Source organism: Moschus berezovskii, chromosome 18, assembly GCF_049115385.1.
Source record: "Moschus berezovskii isolate FMDL1 chromosome 18, NW_MosBer_1.0, whole genome shotgun sequence".
NCBI classification, from domain to species: domain Eukaryota; kingdom Metazoa; phylum Chordata; class Mammalia; order Artiodactyla; family Moschidae; genus Moschus; species Moschus berezovskii.
In genome coordinates this window covers 75,818,585-75,840,309 of record NC_142477.1, presented here as the reverse complement: position 1 = coordinate 75,840,309, position 21,725 = coordinate 75,818,585, and the positions used below count along the sequence as shown (strand labels likewise).

The following is a 21,725-nucleotide window of genomic DNA, read 5'->3' as shown; positions in this document are numbered from 1 at the left end:
CACTGTATAGTCATAAGGGATTTGATTTAGGTCATACCTGAATGGTCTAGTGGTTTTCCCTGCTTTCTTCAATTTCAGCCTGAATTTGGCAATAAGGAGTTCATGATCCGAGCCACAGTCAGCTCCCGGTCTTGTTTTTGCTGACTGTATAGAGCTTCTCCATCTTTGGCTGCAAAGAATGTAATCAATCTGATTTCAGAGAAATATTGTTAAATGGAATGAAACATTTAACCTTGCATAAGTTGTATTGATATAGGTAAGATATTTTAGGGAGTGTTTTTTGTTTTTCATTATATCTTCCAGTTTTATTGAGATATGTTTGACATATCTATATAATTTAAGGTATATAGCTCCTTGAAATATGTTAATGCCCCCACTGTCCGTGAAATGTCCTGATGTTGCTTTTCCTGATAATAAGCGATAATATAATTTTATCAGCCAGAATTCCTCTTGTTATTTTAAAATGTTACAAGCCACAAAAACAACCAAATTTCTTTCTCAGTTTTATTATTTTTATGATAAGCTCTCATTTCATTAGATCTTTAAAAATAAATAAATAATGATTCTTGATGTACTTACATTTTTCTCTAATTTAAAAACAAACAAACAAACAAAAAACAGGTTAGCAATGCTAATGCGGGGTTAGTAGCTGATGCTCACTGAATCCCCTGACAGTGCCCTACAGGTAAGGAGACTCACCTGGGATGCCAGGCTTGGTTGGCTCAGGCTGAGTGGGGATGGAATGGGGCCCAGGAGAGGAGTAAAGTAGGGGAGAGAATGACCAGCCCTCATTCATTTTATCCTGAGATGCTGCAGAAATCTATGTCCCTCTGCTGTGGAGACCCCTGGAGTTGTCTGGTATCTTTGTATTCAAGTCTAGTTCTTAAACCATGCTTTTGAATAATATGAGTTACCCTGTATCCTTCTAATAAACTACCCTGTTGCTCAGATAGCACACAGTTGGGTTCTGTTGCTTGCAACATGTCTTAGTTCAGGCTGCTGAAACAAAACACTGCAGACTGGGTGGCTTAAAACAACATAAATTTTCTCTCACATTTCTGGTGCCTGGAAGTTTAAGATCAAGGCGCCAGCATGGTTGTGTTCTGATGAGAGCCCCCTTCCCAGCTCATAACACATGCTCACTGTGTCCTCGTGTGGTCGAAGGGGAGAGGGAACTCTCTAGGGTCTCTTTTATGAGGGCACTAATCCTACTTGCTTATACTGCAAGGAGATCCAACCAGTCCATTCTAAAGGAGATCAATCCTGGATGTTCATTGGAGGGACTGATGCTAAAGCTGAAACTGCAATACTTTGGCCACCTCATGCGACGAGTTGACTCCCTGGAAAAGACTCTGATGCTGGGAAAGGTTGGGGGCGGGAGGAGAAGGGGACAACGTAGAGTGAGATGGCTGGATGGCATCACCAACTCTGTGGACATGAGTTTGAGTGTACTCCGGGAGTTGGTGATGGACGGGGAGGCCTGGCGTGCTGTGATTCATGGGGTCGCGGAGAGTCGGACAAGACTGAGCGACTGAACTGAACTGAACTGAATCCTACTTGCAAGAGGCTTTGATCTAAGCCTCTCCTAACAGCCCCACCTCCTAATACCAGCATGCTGGGGGTTAGGATTTCAACATGTCAGCTTTGGGGGACAAGAGCATTCAGATCATAGCACAACAACAAAAAATCCATAACTCTTCCAGGGTGCATATGCCACTCCTCTTTCATTTGTTCCCAAAATGTCAAGGGGAAGAAAAAGAGGCGGCCTGGGGTAAGGAAGAGATTGTGGGATCCAGAGATGGAGAATTCCAGGCTTAGATTCTAATCATAGGCATACCATCAACTGGGTGTCTGACCTTGAGCCCTTTATGAAGTTTCCTCATCTTTAAAAGAAGTTGATAATGCTTAGCATCTCTCTGGGCAATTGTGTGACAAATGAAATTGCTCATGTCTTGTGCCTGAACCGTGTCTGGCATGTAAGTACAGATGTCACAGTTTTGTTCCCTTTCTCCAGAAAATTTCTAGAGCTTCTTTTCAGCTCTAACTTTCTATGATGCTCTCAGTTACTGATTAATTCTCTCTGTTTCTCTTTGGAATCAAAACAAAAAAGACAAATGCAGGCAGACCTCAGAGGTATTGCAGGTTTGGTTTCAGACCACCACAATAAATTAAATTTCACAATAAAGCAAGTCACACGAATTTTTTGGTTTCCTGGTGCATATAAAAGTTATATTTACATTTAAACTGTAGTCTATTAAGTGTGCAATAACCTTATGTTTAAAAAGAGAGAATGTACATACCTTAATTTTAAAATGTTTTATTGTTAAAAATGCTAATCTGAGAATTCAGTGTGTCATTGTAAGAGCCCAGATCACCGTAACAAATATAATCAAGCTTTGAAGTATTATGAGAACTCCCAAAATATGATACAGAGACATGAAGTGAACAAATGCTGTTCGGAAGATGGTGCTGTTAGATTTGCTCAACACAGGGTTGCCACAAACCTTCAATTTAAAAAATGCAATATCTACAAAGCACAATAAAATGAGATATGCCTATAACATGGTATCAAGTGTTTATTCTGAAACTTATTTATTCACAGAGATTATTTTAAATTTACTTTTAACTGGAGGATAATTGCTTTACGATGTTGTGTTGGTTTCTGTTGCACAGCAGCATGAATTGGCTATATGTATACCTATATCCCCTCCTTCTGAACCTGCTTTCCACCCCAAGGCCTATACCACCCCCTGGGTCATCACAGTGCACTGAGCTGCACTCCTGGTGTTCTACAGCAGCTTCCTACTAGCTATCTATTTTACACAAAGCCCTTGACTGTGTGGATCACAACAAACTGGAAAATTCTGAAAGAGATGGGAAGACCAGACCACCTGACCTGCCTCTTGAGAAACCTGTATACAGGTCAGGAAGCAACAGTTAGAACTGGACATGGAACAACAGACTGGTTCCAAATAGGAAAAGGAGTACGTCAAGGTTGCATATTGTCACCCTGCTTATTTAACTTATATGCAGAGTACATCATGAGAAACACTGGGCTGAAGGAAGCACAAGCTGGAATCGAGATTGCTGGGAGAAATATCAATTACCTTAGATATGCAGATGACACCACCCTTATGACAGAAAGTGAAGAGGGACTAAAAAGCCTCTAATGAAAGTGAAAGAGGAGAGTGAAAAAGTTGGCTTAAAGCTCAACATTCAGAAAACTAAGATCATGGCCTCTGGTCCCATCACTTCATGGGAAATAGATGGGGAAACAGTGGAAACAGTGTCAGACTTTGTTTTTTTGGGCTCCAAAATCACTGCAGATGGTGATTACAGCCATGAAATTAAAAGATGCTACTCCTTGGAAGGAAAGTTATGACCAACCTAGATAGCATATTAAAAAGCAGAGACATTACTTTGCCAACCAAGGTCCATCTAGTCAAGGCTATGGTTTTTCCTGTGGTCATGTATGGATGTGAGAGTTGGACTATAACAAAAGCTGATCGCCGAAGAATTGATGCTTTTTGAACTGTGGTATTGGAGAATACTCTTGAAAGTCCCTTGGACTGAAAGGAGATCCAACCAGTCCATCCTAAAGGAGATCAGTCCTGGGTGTTCATTGGAAAGACTGATGCTGAAGCTGAAACTCCAATACTTCGGCCACCTCATGCGAAGAGTTGACTCACTGGAAAAGACCCCGATGCTGGGAGGGATTGGGGGCAGGAGGAGAAGGGGACAACAGAGGATGAGATGGCTGGATGGCATCACCAACTCAATGGACATGAGTTTGGATGGATTCCGGGAGTTGGTGATGGACAGGGAGGCCTGGCGTGCTGCAATTCATCGGGTCGCAAAGAGTCAGACACGACTGAGCGACTGAACTGAACTGAACTGAGTGTACATATGTTGATGCTACTTATTCATTGGAGGGTGATCATATGTGTTATTGACCAAGCTGGAAGTTTCTGAAAGTGGAAGGGACACAATAATACACTAGCACAGCAGGCAAACTTCAGGGCCGTCCCCGGAAAATGGGAACACAGAGATACTGAGTCACAGAGTTCTAACCAGGTTATATGGACGCTCTGGTCAGTTTTCTCCTATGAGGTCTCATCTGCCCCCATTAAGAAGAATTGTCTACACTTTATTTGTTCTGGAAAATGTGACTCTATTTGCACTTCACAAGAAATCAGTCTCCCGTTTGCCACAGGAAGAAGACCTAAATTAAACTTGGGTGGGAGCATGCTAGAGCATGTGGCAGCTGTCTGATAGGCCTCTGCAGACCCATGTCCTTCCACCCCCTGTCGAGAACTAGAGGGTCTGCTTTATCTTTAAACCAGGGAGGTTACACAGGTTCACAGTTCTAAATTTAAAGTGTGAAAAGCCAACAGAAGTTACGGATTCTTGCGAAATAAACTTCCCCCCTCCTCCCCCACCTCGATCACTGTTTTCTTGTTGTCTGTCATAGAGTTCCAGGCCCTCCGGCCAGCAGTGCATACTCCCAGGCAACCTGGACAACTGCATGGCCAGAATTCTCCCAAGGGCAGGACCCTCTGACAGAGAGCCCTTGTTCCTGTTTCCGTGGCTTCCTGTGTGAACCTGGGAACTCGGAGGGACTCAGATCTATTCTGGAGTCCTGGTAGAATGACCGTTCTGGACCAGCTCATCTTCCTAAATTTAATCCCTCAAAAGCTTGCAACCACAGACAGTTCTTTCACTCTAAAGGCAGGATTTATAGGAATCAAGACTCAGACTCTGGAATTAAATAACACTTTTGAATCCCAAATTGTTACACACCAGCTGTGTGAACTCGGGTAACTTAACTTCTCTGTGCCACAATTTTCAGAGGGAAGTTCAGTTCAGTTCAGTTCAGTCGCTCAGTCGTGTCCGACTCTCTGCGACCCCATGAATCACAGCACGCAAGGCCTCCCTGTCCATCACCAACTCCCGGAGTTCACTCAAACTCATGTCCACAGAGTCGGTGATGCCATCCAGCCATCTCATTCTCTGTCGTCCCCTTCTCCTCCTGCCCCCAACCTTTCCCAGCATCAGAGTCTTTTCCAGTGAGTCAACTCATCGCGTGAGGTGGCCAAAGTATTGCAGTTTCAGCTTTAGCATCAGTCCTTCCAATGAACACCCAGGATTGATCTCCTTTAGAATGGACTGGTTGGATCTCCTTGCAGTCCAAGGGACTCTCAAGAGTCTTCTCCAACACCATAGTTCAAAAGCATCAATTCTTCGGTGATCAGCTTTCTTCACAGTCCAACTCTTACATCCATACATGACCACAGGAAAAACCATAGCCTTGACTAGACAGACCTTTGTTGGCAAAGTAATATTTCTGCTTTTTAATATACTATCAAGATTGGTCATAACTTTCCTTCCAAGGAGTAAGCGCCTTTTAATTTCATGGCTGCAGTCAGCATCTGCAGTGATTTTGGAGCCCAAAAAATAAAGTCTGACACTGTTTCCACTGTTTTTTCATCTATTTCCCATGAAGTGATGGGACCAGATGCCATGATCTTTGTTTTCTGAATGTTGAGCTTCAAGCCAATCTTTTCACTCTCCTCTTTCACTTTCATCAAGAGGCTTTTGAGTTCCTCTTCACTTTCTGCCATAAGGGTAGTGTCATCTGCATATCTGAGGTTATTGATATTTCTCCCAGCAATCTTGATTCCAGCTTGTGCTTCTTCCAGCCCAGCGTTCCTCATGATGTACTCTGCATATAAGTTAAATAAGCAAGTGGGGGAAGCCAAATAATGGCATCAACCTCGTTAAGTGATTGTGAGGACTCAGTGAAATAAAATGGCAAGCACAAAGTACAGTCCTTGGCACACCAGAGACGGTAGTTCTTATTAGCATTGTTCACTGTTGTGAGCGTATCTGACTCATTCCTCCTTCCCTGAATACCAGCAATGAGCTGGTGAGTTCCTGAGTTGCATACAACACTGAGCTCCCCTTTCCCATGTCACCTGTGGGGTAGGGTCAATTGCATACACTGCTATGTAATTTTTCTGATATGGACAGACAACAAGAATGGTAGAGTTGACATCTAAGAATTAAGAAGAGATACTGAGGCTCAAAGGCTGAAGAGGCCAGCAGAAAAATGCAGATGAGAGAAGCGAGCTTGGTAGGAAAAAACAGTAACCCAAGGCAAGGGTACTGCTGCTGCTGCTGCTAAGTCACTTCAGTCGTGTCCGACTCTGTGTGACCCCATAGACGGCAGCTCACCAGGCTCCCCCGTCCCTGGGATTCTCCAGGCAAGAACACCGGAGTGGGTTGCCATTTCCTTCTCCAATGTGTGAAAGTGAAAAGTGAAAGTGAAGTCGCTCAGTCATGTCCGACTCCCAGCGACCCCATGGACTGCAGCCTACCTGGCTCCTCCATCCATGGGATTTTCCAGGCAAGAGTGCTGGAGTGGCTTGCCATTGCCTTCTCCGAAGGCAAGGGTAAATTGCACTTTATTCTGGACATTAGGAGGTAGGTTATAAGGAGGGGTGGGGGCTAAGGCAAACTAGAAGCAGTGCAGTCTAAGCTCATTACTGTCATACTGTAATGGGAGCCTGGGAGTGTAAGGTTGGGGTCCAATGTTGCTAGATCATTTTTTAAAAATAAAAATCAAGATTTTTATGTTGCCAAAAAAAAAGAAATGCAGTCTACTCTGCGAGGCAGAATATAGTTAATCACCCTTAAAATACTGAGATTATCTTGAAAACTTGGACAGACCCATTGTAATCACAAGGGTCCTTAGAAGTGGAAGAGGGAGGCAGAAGAGGGAAGAGTAATGGAAAACATGATCAGTGACTGTAGGGAAAAAACACAGAGAGATGAAACGTTTCTGGTTTTGAAAAATGGAGGAAGGAGGCCACAAGCCAAGGAATATGAGTAGCCTCTAGCAACTGGGAAAGGCAAGGAAAAGGATTCTCTCCTAGACTCTTCAGAAAGGAACATAGCCCCCTACTTTAGCCCAGTGAGACCTAAGTCAGACTTTCACCCTCCAGATCTGTAAATGAATTTGTGTTGTTTTAAACTACTGCATTTGTGGTGATTTGTTACAGCAGCAGTAGAAAACTAATACATTAACTAACTTAAAAAAAAAGAAATGTGTGGACCCAAGAAATCATATGTGAGGTCTGTTCAGTGAGACACTTCCGATTTATAATCGATGAATGACATAGGCTCTTTTAGCTGGAAGGACTCATCGACCTAATTACTGCCCAGAGGTGACCCAGATCATGCAGCTACAACTCACACGAAGGATGCTGATTCTCAGAACAGGATTCGTGGTACCACCCGGGGCACGGTGAAAGGCAAAAGAGATGAGCTGACGTTGGAGAAGCCCCTGCCAGTGCGACGTTCACCTGCGTGGTGCCCACGTAAACGCACCGTGCGTGGCTGGGAGGAGAGCAAGAAATGGCAGTTTCAGTGGTGTGGGTCCTCTACCTGCTGATCTCTTCAAGAAAACCAGTGACTGGCCCAGGGTGAGCTCATGAAGTCTGACTCCAGGCTCTGTGTTCGGAACACAAACCCTGTCCAAGAAAGGACTTCCTTCCAGACATGCCCTTTCCCTGCCATCGCTGCTGACTCAGGTGCGACTCCCAGACTGACGCTCCTGTTTCTCAAGCAGTCACATTTCATTCTTCTCTTTCTTTCTTTTTTTTTGGCACATGTAAGTCCTGGGGCACCATTCTGTTCCCTCTGGAAAGTCTGTACTGAGTGAGAACCTGAATGACTGCGCCTTCATTCAGCAGCAGCAGCTATGGTGCTGGTTTCTTAAGCTCTGAGGATGCTTCATGTTCAGAGGATGCCTAGTGTTGACCCTCTGGAAAATGGAGCCAGAGACTTGTCATTATAGAGCAAGGAAGCCCCCCCAAGTCACCACCTGTGGGTGTCTTTCAGTTATGGGAGTTCTGCTTGGACCACGTGCTCCTTGCGCTGTCCCCACTCCCAGGAAACGCCTTGGAACACCTTACCGGGGCCTGTTCCATTCAGTTTGCCCCAGTCCTCAGTCTCCCTCCTTCTTACACCGTCACCCTTCACTCATTTGCTTTCCCTGTCAAGCTCCCCAAAGAGTTTGAGTCTGTGACTGCTGGTTTTTATCCAAGTCCTGTGTTCAATTCAGTTCACTTATTTATTCTTTCAAGCAATATGTATTGAGCACCTGCTGCTGCTGCTAAGTCGCTTCAGTCGTGTCCGACTCTGTGCGACCCCATAGACGGCAGCCCACCAGGCTCCCCCGTCCCTGGGATTCTCCAGGCAAGAACACTGTTGTGGGTTGCCATTTCCTTCTCCAATGCATGAAACTGAAAAGTGAAAGTGAAGTCACTCAGTCGTGTCCGACTCTTAGCAACCCCATGGGCTGCAGCTCACCAGGCTCCTCCGTCCACGGGATTCTCCAAGCAAGAGTACTGGAGTGGGTTGCCATTGCCTTCTCTTACTGTGTGCCAAAACATTCTCGATAATGGAGACTCACCAGAAAACAAAGCCTTCAGCTTTATGGGGTCTGATAATGATAAAAATAATGAGAAGACAGTAGTGATGATAATAACAGTCATTGACTATTTACTTTGTGCCAGGTTATGTTCTAAGCCATATATATATATATATATGTTTATTTCATCCTCATATGAGCCCTATAAGCTATTTTCCTCACTATAAGATAAGGATATACTCTGGCTTCTTTTCAGACTGTGTAAATTATTGCCTTTTACTATAAGATAAGGAATGGTGATGGACAGGGAGGCCTGGCATACTGCACACATAGGGTCCCAAAGAGTTGGACACGACTGAGCAACTGAACTGAAGATAAGCAAACTGAGGCACGGAGAAACTCCCTGTGTGTGTGGGAGACAAGCATTAGCAGAGGAACACATAAGGGTCTCTGGGATTCTGCTGTCCAGTATGATAGCCACTAGCGACATGTGGCTGTTTAAATTGAAAGTAAAGTGAAATGAAATAAAATTTCAGTTCCTCAGCTACAAGCATTTCAAGCACTCAGCAGTCACGCACAGCCAGTGGCTGCCATTGTGGACACAGAACATTTCCATCATCACCAAGCTCTTTCGGGCAGTGCTGGTCCAGAGGGTTATAGTCAATAATGGACGCTTCAGGGTTTGAATCCTCTCTGACACTCACCAGTTTAAACAAATGTCTTTAAAAAATGTCTTAAGCTCTTGGAATCTCAGGTTATTAACCTATAAAATGTAGTTAATAAGAACACCATCCTCAATGAGTTTCAGTTCAGTTCAGTCGCTCAGTCATGTCCGACTCTTTGCAACCCCATGAATCGCAGCACGGCATGCCACCCTGTCTATCACCAGCTCCTGGAGTTCACTCAAACTCATGTCCATTGAGTTGGTGATGCCATCCAGCCATCTCATCCTCTGTTGTCCCCTTCTCCTCCTGCCCCCAATCCTTCCCAGCATCAGGGTCTTTCCCAATGAGTCAACTCTTTGCAAGAGATGGCCAAAGTATTGAAGTTTCAGCTTCAGCATCAGTCCTTCCAATGAACATCCAGGACTGATCTCCTTTAGGATGGACTGGTTGGATCTCCTTGCAGTCCAAGGGACTCTCAAGAGTCTTCTGCAATACCACAGTTAAAAAGCATAAATTCTTCGGTGCTCAGCTTTCTTCACAGTCCAACTCTCACATCCATACATGACCACTGGAAAAACCATAGTCTTGACTAGATGGACCTTTGTTGGCAAAGTAATGTCTCTGCTTTTTAATATGCTATCTAGGTTGGTCATAACTTTCCTTCCAAGGAGTAAGCGTCTTTTAATTTCATGGCTGCAATTGCCATCTGCAGTGATTTTGGAGCCCAGAAAAATAAAGTCAACCACTGTTACCACTGTTTCCCCAACTATTTGTCATGAAGTAATGGGACTGGATGCCATGATCTTAGTTTTCTGAATGTTGAGCTTTAAGCCAACTTTTCACTCTCCTCTTTCACTTTCATCAAGAGGCTTTTTAGTTCCTCTTCACTTTCTGCCATAAGGGTGGTGTCATCTGCATATCTGAGGTTATTGATATTTCTCCCAGAAATCTTGATTCCAGCTTGTGCTTACTCCAGCCCAGTGTTGCTCCCAGTGCTGGCTTGGACAGGTCAGTCAAGGAGGTCCTCCTGAGGAGGCAGCATCTGTAAGAAGTCAGGAAGCCAGACCTAGGCAGCCAGGAAGGACACCTAAGCAGAAGCTGTGGGTGAAGCTGTGAGGCTGCAGCCTGCTTGGTGTGTCCCAGAAACAGCATCCCAGCAGAGAGCCTGGGAAGGAGTGAGCCAGGGAGGCAGGAGAGAGGCCATGACTTGAGACACTGACGAACCCCAGGTGGGACTCTGGTGTTTGTTCTGAGTGTGGTGAGGCTCCCAGTGGGTTTGCAGCAGGGAACTGATGGGTTCTGACTTACATTTTGTAGAGTCATCCCAGCCATATGTAGGGCTTCCCTGGTGGCTCAGATGGTAAGGAATCCACCTGCAATGTAGGAGACTCAGGTCTGACCCCTGGGTGGGAAGATCCCCTGGAGAAAGAAATGACAGCCACTCCTGTACTCTTGCCTGGAGAATCCCAAGGACAGAGGAGCCTGGTGGGCTACAGTCCACAGGGTCGCAGAGTCGGACACGACTGAGCGATTGACACTGGAACCACAGAGAGGACTGCGGGGAGCTGGTGGCGTGACAAGGAGTGGAGAGGAGGAGTTTCGTGTTCAGAGCCCCTTCATGCCGCTGTCCCTCTGCCTGAACTCTGCGCCAGTGTCCTCCTGCCTCACTCCCTCACCTCCGCAGGTCTGACTCAGAAGTCACCTTTTCAGAAAAGGCTCCTTGTCCCCTCTCCCCGACCCACTTTACTCTGTAGCACTTATCCTGATTAATAAGATACAACATATTTTCCTGGCTTGGTTTACTGTGGGCAGAAAACACAAGAGTGGAGATTTTTTAATCAGTTTTGCTCGTTATCAAATGCCCAGTACCTAAGCAGTGCACAGCAAAAGCTTAGTGCTTGGGGAATATTATTGATTGAATGATAACGTGCATGAAGTTTTGAGAGAAAGAGGAGCTCAGATGATCACTGAGAAAACTGAAGCCCAGAGAGGGAAAGCCACTAGCATAAAGGCACAGAGCATCTAAGGGGAGAGCATTAAGGATACTGGAGCTACAGAGCATCACGGGTACTGGAGCCACAGAGCATTATGGGTACTGGAGCCACAGAGCATCACGGGTACTGGAGCCACAGAGCATTAAGGGCACTGGAGCCACAGAGCATTAAGGGCACTGGAGCCAGAGAGCATCATGGGTACTGGAGCCACAGAGCATCAAGGGTACTGGAATCACAGAGCATCAAGGGTACTGGAACCATAGAGTATTATGGGTACTGGAACCACAGAGCGTTAAGTGTACTGGAGCCACAGAGCATCAAGGGTAGTGGAGCCACAAAACATCACAGGTACTGGAGCCACAGAGCATTAAGGTTACTGGAGCCACAGAGCATCATGGGTACTGGAGCCACAGACCATTAAGGGCACTGGAGCCACAGAGCATTATACGTACTGGAGTCACATAACATTACAGGTACTGGAGCCACATAACATTACGGGTACTGGAGCCAGAGAGCATCATGGGTACTGGAGCCACAGAGAATTAAGGGCACTGGAGCCACAGAGCATTACAGGTACTGGAGCCAGAGAGCATCATGGGTACTGGAGCCACAGAGCATCACAAGTACTAGAGCCACAGAGCATTACGGGTACTGGAGCCACAGACCATTAAGGGCACTGGAGCCACATAACATTACGGGTACTGGAGCCAGAGAGCATCATGGGTACTTGAGCCACAGAGAATTAAGGGCACTGGAGCTACAGAGCATCACAGGTACTGGAGCCAGAGAACATTAAGGGCACTGGAGCCACAGAGCATTACGGGTACTGGAGCCAGAGAGCATCATGAGTATTGGAGCCACAGAGTATCACGAGTACTGGAACCACAGAGCATTAAGGGCACTGGAGCCACAGAGCATCATGGGTACTGGAGCCACAGAGAATTAAGGGCACTGGAGCTACAGAGCATCACAGGTACTGGAGCCACAGAGCATCATGGGTACTGGAACCACAGAGCATCATGGGTACTGGAGCCACAGAGCATCATGGGTACTGGAGCCACAGAGCATCATGGGTACTGGAGCCACAGAGCATCATGGGTACTGGAGCCACAGAGCATCATGGGTACTGGAGCCCAGCCCCCGACCCTGGTCCTGTCCTCTCCCCACTCTCCCCCTCCTCCTATAAGTCTTTCCTTATTCTTGGAGCTCTCAGTGAGCATGTTTCTCTCTGTACTTCGTTGTCATGGTTCTCTTGGACCAACTGTGTCTTGACTCCCGTTTTCCATTTTCCCCAGCATGCATTCTTCTGTTCAGCTGAACTTTCCCTTTTTCTGAGACCCTGACCCTATGGCAATATCCAGATCGTCATCCGCATCACATGAAAGAGACAAAACAGGAACCCATGATGCCTAACCTGGTTTCTCTTCCAGGGCAGTTTGCCCAGTAAGATGCCAAGACACTGTCCCATGGCCAGCGGTGAGGGATGGGGGTGGTGGAGATACTGAGCTGAACTGAGCATTCTCCCCTCAAACATCCACACTGCTGAGCGACAGTGAAGGTCACACGAGCTCTGGTACCTGCCCACAGATCGCCTGGAGAAGCCTCATTCCGTCTGCCCTCAAGGGCCGAGTCCCGACAACTCAGCCTTCCCTTCCCTCTCTGTGATGGCCGACAGGTCCTCAGAGCTGGTGCCTCCTTCTTGCCCCTTCCTGCCCCTCTTCCTGACCTATGCAGGCAGTAATTCTCCAGATTGCCTGCTGGCAATTCTGGACCTTTGTTCCATCCCCCCTCTGGTAAAACAGCAAAATTCTCCTCTTTATTCTTTATCATACTAATAAAATGTAAAAGCCAACTTTTAGAACCTTTATTCTATTATATACTAGGCACTTTACAAATCCACAATTTTTGCATAACCCATCTTACAAGTCAAAACTCAAAGTTCGCCCCATGGGTAAGTGGTGGAGTTGGGCTCAGTCCTAACATTTATCTGCATCTGATTTTAGAGCTTGTTTTCCTCCCCTCAGACACAATCACTTTACACTCATTCAGTGCTTTTTTGAAATCAAGCCATACCACATGCCAGCCGCTGTTCTAAGCACCAGGTTGTGGTGATGGACAAGGCAAGCTCCAGCCCTGGAAAAACAAGTGGGAGAGAAACCGACAAGCAAGAAGCAAACAGTGGATCCAGAGGCCATTCTCAACAGACACAACGGTCGTGATGACAAGCCTATTTGAGAGAGAGAGCACAGGACGGGACCTCCTGGCTGGGCGGTGGGGAAGGTTCCCTCATGCTGATGGACACCAGAGACATGAAATAAAGGAAACATGGCCCTGGAAACAGCTCGGGAGGGGCCATGGATCCAGGCAAGCTGTCCGGAGAACGGGGTGCCTGGCCGACCTGGGGGAAAGTCACAGGCTGGTGTGTCTCTCTTTAACCACTAACCACGTGAAGGCATCTCTGTTCTTCCTCGCCAGCCTTGTTAAGTCACGTATACCCTGTTAGGTTTACTGTCGAGCAGCATTTCCTCTATTCTGGCCCCTCTTCTCTCAATGCCTGGTTGGGTCTTGTAAAGGGTTTTGCCCCTCCTGACACCAAAGGCTGAAGAACCTTAAAACCATAATCACAGCTATTGTAAATGGTGTTGCAATGAGCATTGGATTTGTGGGCACAGCGGGAGAAGGCGAGTGTGGGACGAACTGAGGGTGTATCATTGACATACGTACACCATCATGCATATATACACCATCCTGTGTAAAATGGGCTTCCCTGGTAGCTTGGACAGTAAAGAATCTGCCTGCAGCACAGAAGACCCAGGTTCCATCCCTGGGTCAGGAAGGTCCCCTGGAGAAGGGAATGGCTACCCACTCTAGTATTCTAGCTTGGAGAATTCCATGGACAGAGAGCCCGGGGGGCTACAGTCCATGGGGTCACAAAGAGCTGGACATGACTGAGAAACTAACATGTGTAAAACAGAAAGCTAGTGGGAAGTTGCTGTATAACACAAGGAGCCCAGCCTGGTGCTGCTCTGTGATGACCTAGAGGGGTGGAGTGGGGGGAGGGGGGAGGCGCGAGAGGGAGGGTGGACACACACACACACATATATATATATATATAATTATGACTGATTCACGTTGTTGTATGGCAAAAACCAACACTAGTTTGTAAAGTGATTTTCTTCCAATAAAAACAAAAAACAAAAAAGACAGCCACAATCACAAGGGAGCAACCTGCAGTAGCAATGGCTACCTCGAGCTCCCCCTGGTGGCCTTTCTCCGATCTGCACCGCTCGCACAGTCTATGGCTCCCTGTGCTTCCTTCTCTCCGCCTCCGCCCTCCCCCTGCCCATAGCCACATAGGCTGCTACTCTCCCTCTTGGTGCGGCCCCCGTTATCAGAGACTGGGTCAGACTCGAAGCCTGGCTTTGAGTCTGGTTGCTGTACCCCACATCCCCAGGTTTCTCTCCCTTCCTGACTTTTCTTAGCTCTTGTCTGATTATCTGACAAGGGTTCTAGACCCCAGCCCCCCACTTACCCAGAAAGTGACTTCAGAATCACTTCAGATGATTCAGTGGAGACTGAAAACATTGCCCTGTCCCTTCCATGAGAAATAGTGAAGGACCTGCTCTCCAGTTCAGTGCTAAGGGAGCATCAACGCTGAGCACTGCCTCCTCGGGAAAAGCTCCCTGAGCCTCCGCGTGTGGGTGAAGGCCGGTCCTCCGTGCCTCCAGCGGGTGCTGCACCCACTCTTCGTGTGCCACCAACCAGGAGGGGCCATCTGACCTCTCCTCTCTCCCACTGGATGCGGGTCTCCTTGAGGGCAGGTCAACACAGCATCTCAGGAGAGACAGGCTTGCGGGCACAGAGGAGTTTTGTGAGGCCTGACTGACCCAGATGAAGGGTCTGCTGCAGCCTGGCTGGCAGGACCTTGGGAAACCAGAACACGTGTTTGTTTCCCTTTCTCACTGCCCAGCACGTGGGGATCCTTCCAGACCTGGTGCCTCTTCAGCTTTCGTTTTGGTTTCTCCTAAAAAGCACAACTGGGGGATCTGTAAGACTCAGCCAGGGCTGGAGGGCCGGGAGCACATGAGTCAAGTGGGGCGGTCAGACTTTTCAGGACGTAACTGAAACAGCACATGGGGATTTCCGTATCTCCAGGAAGACTCGGAGGCACCTCTGTTTAGAATGCAGTGAGTCCTTGGCACTGTCTGGAGTGCTGAGTTGGTCAGACGGCAGAGATCTGAGAGACAGCGGGGGCGGGGAGCAGGCATGATGGTGTCATTGCCTTGCAACAAAACCCAAATGCCTTCAAGTTGTCTATTACCCTCATATTTTATATGATTTGAATAAAGTGATGATTATTCTCTTTCTACAAAGGTAAAACAGTCATTATGGAAATGCTAATAAAACACGAGCAAGAAAAGAGAATAGTAAAAATTGAACACAAAATTTATTATTTTCTTTTTTAAAAATTCTTTTGCAGTGTCAAAATGGGATCACATTCTTCTTACAATTCTTTATCAGTTCAGTTCAGTCACTCAGTCGTGTCCGACTCCTTGCGACCCCATGAACTTCAGCACGCCAGGGTTCCCTGTCCATCACCAGCTCCCAGAGTTTACTCAAACTCATGTCCATTGAGTCGGTGATGCCACCCAACCATCTCATCCCCTGTCGTCCCCTTCTCCTCCCACCTTCAATCTTTCCCAGCATCAGGGTCTTTTCCAATAAGTCAGTTCTTCACATCAGGTGGCCAAAGTATTAAGAGTTTCAGCTTCAGCATCAGTCCTTCCAATGAATATTCAGGACTGATTTTCTTTAGGATGGACTGGTTGGATCTCCTTGCAGTCCACGGGATTCTAACAGACATCAAGTCCAGACATCAAGAGTCTTCTCCAACACCACAGTTCAAAAGCATCAATTCTTCAGCGCTCAGCTTTCTTTATAGTCCAACCCTCACATCCATACATGACTACTGGAAAAAACTATATTGACTAGATGGACCTTTATCAGCAAAGTAATGTTTCTACTTTCTAATATGCTGTCTAGGTTGGTCATGACTTTTCTTCCAAGGAGCAAGTGTCTTTTAATTTCATGGTTGTAGTCACCATCTGCAGTGATTTTGAAGTCCCAAAAGATAAAGTCTGTCACTGTTTCCAATGTTTCTCCATATATTTGCCATGGAGTGATGGGACCGGATGCCATGATCTTAGTTTTCTGAATGTTGAGCTTTAAGCCAACATTTTCACTCTCCTTTTTCACTTTCATCAAGAGGCTCTTTAGTTCTTCTTCACTTTCTGCCATAAGGGTGGTGTCATCTGCATATCTGAGATTTTTTGTATTTCTCCCGGCAATCTTGATTCCAGCTTGTGCTTGATCCAATCCAGCATTTCTCATGATGTACTCTGCATATAAGTTAAATAAGCAAGGTGACAATATACAGCTCCTTGACATACTCCTTTCCTGATTTTGAACCAGTCTGTTGTTCCATATCCAGTTCTAACTGTTCTTGACCTGCATACAGATTTCTCTTGACCTGCATACAGATTTCTCTTGACCTGCATACAGATTTCTCAGGAGGCAGGTCAGGTGGTCTGGTATTCCCATCTCTTGAAGAATTTTCCACAGTTTGTTGTTATCCACACAGTCAAAGGCTTTGGCCTAGTCAGTAAAGCAGAAACAGATGTTTTTCTGGAACTCTTTTGCTTTTTTTCGATGCTCCAATGGATGTTGGCAATTTAATCTCTGGTTCCTCTGCTTTTTCTAAATCCAGCTTGAACATCTGGAATTTCACAGTTCACATACTGTTGAAGCCTGGCTTGGAGAATTTTGAGCATGACTTTACTAGTGTGTGAGATGAGAGCAATTGTGCGATAGTTGGAACATTCTTTGGCATTGCCTTTCTTTGGGATGGAATGAAAACTGACCTTTTCCAGTCCTGTGGCCACTGCTGAGTTTTCCAAATTTTCTGGCATATTGAATGCAGCACTTTCACAGCATCATCTTTTAGGATCTGAAATAGCTCAACTGGAATTCCATCACCTCCACTAGCTTTGTTCATAGTGATGCTTCTTAAGGCCCACTTGACTTTGCATTCCAGGATATCTGTCTCTAGGTGAGTGATCATGATTATCTGGGTCATGAAGATCTTTTCTATATAGTTCTTCTGTGTATTCTTGCCACCTCTTCTTAACATCTTCTGTTTCTATTAGGGCCAAACCATTTCTGTCCTTTATTGGACAATTCTGTATAACCCCTTTTAAAAAATGTATGCAACATATTGTGAACAACTTTCATATGGTTGAATGTCATTCTGGAGCAGCTTTTTAAATGGCTATAGCATGTCCTGGTATATGCAGGTACTAGAATTTATATCAGTAACTCCCTACAGTTGGATATTTATGTTGGTTCCAAATTTCACTATTATAAACAACTCAGAAATGAATCTTCTTTTATCCATGATTATGTCTGCAGGATAAATTACTAGAAGTAGACTTTCCCAGGTGGCTCAGTGGTAAAGAATCAACCTGCCAATGTGGGAGCCACAGGAGATGCGGGTTCAAACCCTGGTTTGGGACGATCCCCTGGAGGAGGAACTGGCAACCCACTCCAGTATTCTTGCCAGAATAATCCCATGGACAGAGGAACCTGGTGGGCCATAGTTCATGGGGGTCTCAAAAAATTGAACATGACTGGAGTGATGGAGCATATACAGGCATGTGCCTCTAGGATAAATTGCTAGAAGTAGACTTGCTAGGTCAAGGATGTGAACTTTGATAATTTTGCTGCATTTCACCCCACTTCTCTCTACCAAGAAAGCTTTCATTTTGGCTCCAGTTAGCAGGGCACAAGGGAGTATACTGTCATTTTGTGACATTTTCTCCTGCCAAGGCTGCCTTTGGTGTTCCCTTAACCTATATGATTGAAGTCTACTTCTAGCAATTTAGATTGATTTCCCTGGTAGCTAAGTTGGTAAAGAGTCTGCCTGCGATGCCCAAGACCTGGGTTCAGTCCTTTGCTTGGGAAGATCCCCTGGAGAAGGAAATGGCAGCCCACTCCAGTATTCTTGCCTGGAGAATTCCATGGACAGAGGAGCCTGCTGGGCTACAGTCCATGACGTCACAAAGAGTCTGACATGACTGAGTGACTAACTTTCCCTTTCACCTGTATGGGAACAGTCCTAGATTATTACAGACAATAATCTGCTGTATACCAAGGATAGTGGGTGAGAGTAACAGCATCACACTTGGCACAATGAATTTTAAAATGCCCTGATGCTCCTGTCAAACACATCACAGAGGTGAATAGATTCTAGGGTCACACAGACTTGGATTTGAATCCTAATCTTGACTTGGGCAAGATCTTCCTAAGATTCCATTTTCTCAGCTGTGATATGGAACCATAGTATCACATCTGATGGGGTTTGTTGGGAATTAAATGTAATCAGGTGTGTAAAACCCAGAGCACAGAGTGCCAAGTGAGCACACCGTAGCTGGAACTGTCATTAAATATGCGCAATAATTGAGGCAATATAGCAATTTGGCTGGAGAAGGCACTGGCAAGCCACTCCAGTACTCTTGCCTAGAAAATCCCACAGATGGAGGAGCCTGGTAGGCTGCAGTCCGTGGGGTCGCTAAGGGTCGGACACAACTGAGCGACCTCACTTTCACTTTTCACTTTCACACATTGGAGAAGGAAATGGCAACCCACTCCAGTGTTCTTGCCTGGAGAATCCCAGGGAAGGGGGAGCCTGGTGGGCTTCCACCTATGGGGCCACACAGAGTCAGACACGACTGAAGTGACTTAGCAGCAGCAGCAGCAACAATTTGGTTACTTAGTTGAGGCCTTTAAGAGGCCTGTTGAACTGAAAATGATTTTCAACCAGCACAGCAACTATCCTCATAGGAAAAGATACCTGCATGAGTTAATTAAACATTTACTACATTCTGTGTTTTATGATTCAGGGCTTCTTAACACTCCCTGTGCAATTTTATTTAGCCTAGCAGGCCCCATTTTTATAAAACTTGTTCTAGCAAACTTTCTCCATGGCAAGAAAAAGTAAACTCAGACTAGGCCACCAGGTCAGAGACATCCTGAATGGGGAGCTTGGGGAAAATGCAGATCTTTGAATCTCTCTGAGTCCTCTGGACTAAGATCTTTGGGTAGGTTCCAGGGGTCTGTTCCATTAGCAAACTCCCAGATAATTCTTAAAGCTGACTGGGCCCCAGACTGCAAGCTGGCAGTAAGAATCCTAAAAGGTAACCATAAATTGGATATTGGGGGACTTCCAGAGAAAAGAATGCCATTTTTGTTTTGCTCTGCTAAAAACTCTAACTGAAGCATCATTTCTACTCTATCCAGAAGGAAACATGGTCTAGGGTCTTTTAACAAGGTTAGCCCTTAGTTTTCTGGAGAAGGAAATGGCAACCCACTCCAGTACTCTTGCCTGGAAAATCCCATGGACAGAGGAGCCTGGTAGGCTGCAGTCCATGGGATCGCTAGGAGTCGGACATGACTGAGCAACTTCACTTTCACTTTCATGCATGGGAGAAGGAAATGGCAACCCACTCCAGTGTTCTTGCCTGGAGAATCCCAGGGACGGGGGAGCCTGGTGGGCTGCCGTCTATGGGGTCGCACAGAATCGGACATGACTGAAGTGACATAGCAGCAGCAGCCCTTAGTTTTAAACCTTCTTCTGTGATATTTTATTTTTCTTTTCATCTTAGATCAAACTCTCAGGGAACTCATGTGGTGTACCTTCTGGTTCACAGTGTTGGCTGGGCGGCAGAGTCCAGAGTTCCATGTCCTTCCTTGAGGACACAGTCATTCTGGAAATTGTGCTGTTTTCCATCTAAACGTCCTTTGGCAATATAAGTGCTGCCTCCAACAGCTAGCCTCAACACTGGGTCTATATGCAGAAGCCACGTGCTAAAAACTGCCTTGTTCATAGTTGATGGCTTGGTCTAGAAAAGGGAGAGCTTTTAAAGAGCAATTCTACACCGGCCCTTTCAAGTTCTCCCAGGAAGATTACTGGTATTTCAAGTTAGAGTTCCTCTTTCTCTCTCTCCTTAAAAGTTTTCATATATCTGCCCAGGCCATCCATGGAATTATTTAATCAGGCACCAGGCACTCTATCAGGCACTCTGTACAAATCAATTTCAAATAATTGGAATTGACCTTGGAAAGGTCAGCGTCAGGATTGTTCCTCTTTCAGCGGTCTAGCATCAGCAGCCGAATTCCAGTTAGCACCGTGCACACCCTTTGGGTGGAGTAGACAATGGCAGCCTGCTTCAGTGTTCTTGCCTGGGAAATCCCATGGACAGAGGAGCCTGGCGGGCTGCAGTCCACGGGGTCACAAAGAGTCAGACATGAATGAGCAACTCAGCAGCAGCAGCAGCACATGCCTTGGGGGATGCGCCTGTCATTGCGGCCACGGTCGGAGGAGTGTGCATTACACAGTAGAACCAAGGGGGTTAACTTTCCCCACCCCCTCCTCTGTTGATGCAGCCCATCAGACACTCAGTGCCAGGATTTTGAGGTCTGAGCTGGTGATGCAGAGACATGTATTCACCTCAAACATCTGGAGCACTATTTATGCCTTACCTGGCTCCCGAGGGGGGCCCTGCAGTGTGGGTCCTGCAGCCTGATCCTTCGAGGTCCTATGGCTGCTGCCCGCTTTCTGAGCCTGTTCTTATGCCTTCCATTTTTTTAGCTCCCAGCCTCCACAGCTGTTCAGTGCATGCCATTTGTTGTTTAACGTAGAGTCAGTTTCTGCTGCCTGTAACCAAAAACATAGTCTGATCACTAGGGATTTTGGACCCCAGTTTACAGATCAGGAAGTCCAGTTCTGCGTTGTAACTCCTTGAACACACACGTATCAAGAAATATCCGGTCTAGGCTCGGCCAGGCTGGATCTAGAGTTACAGAATCAAAAAAAGAGTATGGTTTGGTTTGGTTTCCTCACTGAGGCCTGCACAGCAGTGTATTTCCTGAGCTGTGTATTCAATGTGGCCAACCCCAGGTCTACAGAATAGTAGCTTTGTTTTGTGCAGAGTTCCACTGGTGTGGCACACAAAGCGATTTGAGTTAGAATATAGATAAATATGGGCTTCCCTGGTGGCTCAGCAATAATGACTCTGCCTGCAATGCAGGAGACACAGGAGACGCTGGTTGGATCCCGGGGTCAGGAAGATCCCCTGGAGGAGGGTATGGCAACCCACTCCTGTATTCTTGCCTGGAGAATCCCATAGACAGAGGAGCCTGGCAGGCTATAGTTCGTGGGGTCACAAAGAGTCGGACACAACTGAGCAACTAACATTGCCACACTGCTACAGCTAATGCATACTGAGGGCTCCCCAGGTGGCGCTACGCTAGTGGTGAAGAACCCACTTGCCCATGCAGGAGACATAAGAGATTCAGGTTCAATCCTCAAGTTGGGAAGATCCCCTGGAGGAGGGCATACAACCCATTCCAGTATTCTTGCCTGGAGAATCCTATAGACAGAGGAGCCTGGTGGTCCGCAGTCCATGGGGTCACAGAGTCAGACACGGCTGAAGCGACTGAGCACAGCGCAGCGCCATGCACCCTGGAATGCATTTTTAAGGCTGACTTAGCCTGTGCCCTACAGACTGTGTCTTC

General features: G+C 46.4%; 1 long non-coding RNA gene across 1 annotated transcript in view; it reads right to left on the bottom strand.

The window, feature by feature from the left end:
* Positions 1–7,115: 7,115 nt before the first annotated feature.
* The window catches only part of LOC129553136 (uncharacterized), a 36,915-nt gene continuing 22,305 nt past the window's right edge, over positions 7,116–21,725 (bottom strand). The window contains exons 3-4 of the long non-coding RNA XR_008685397.2: positions 20,691–20,865; positions 7,116–7,398 (exon numbers count right to left, since the gene is read on the bottom strand). This is a non-coding gene — a long non-coding RNA (uncharacterized LOC129553136). The remainder of the gene's footprint in view (positions 7,399–20,690; positions 20,866–21,725) is intronic.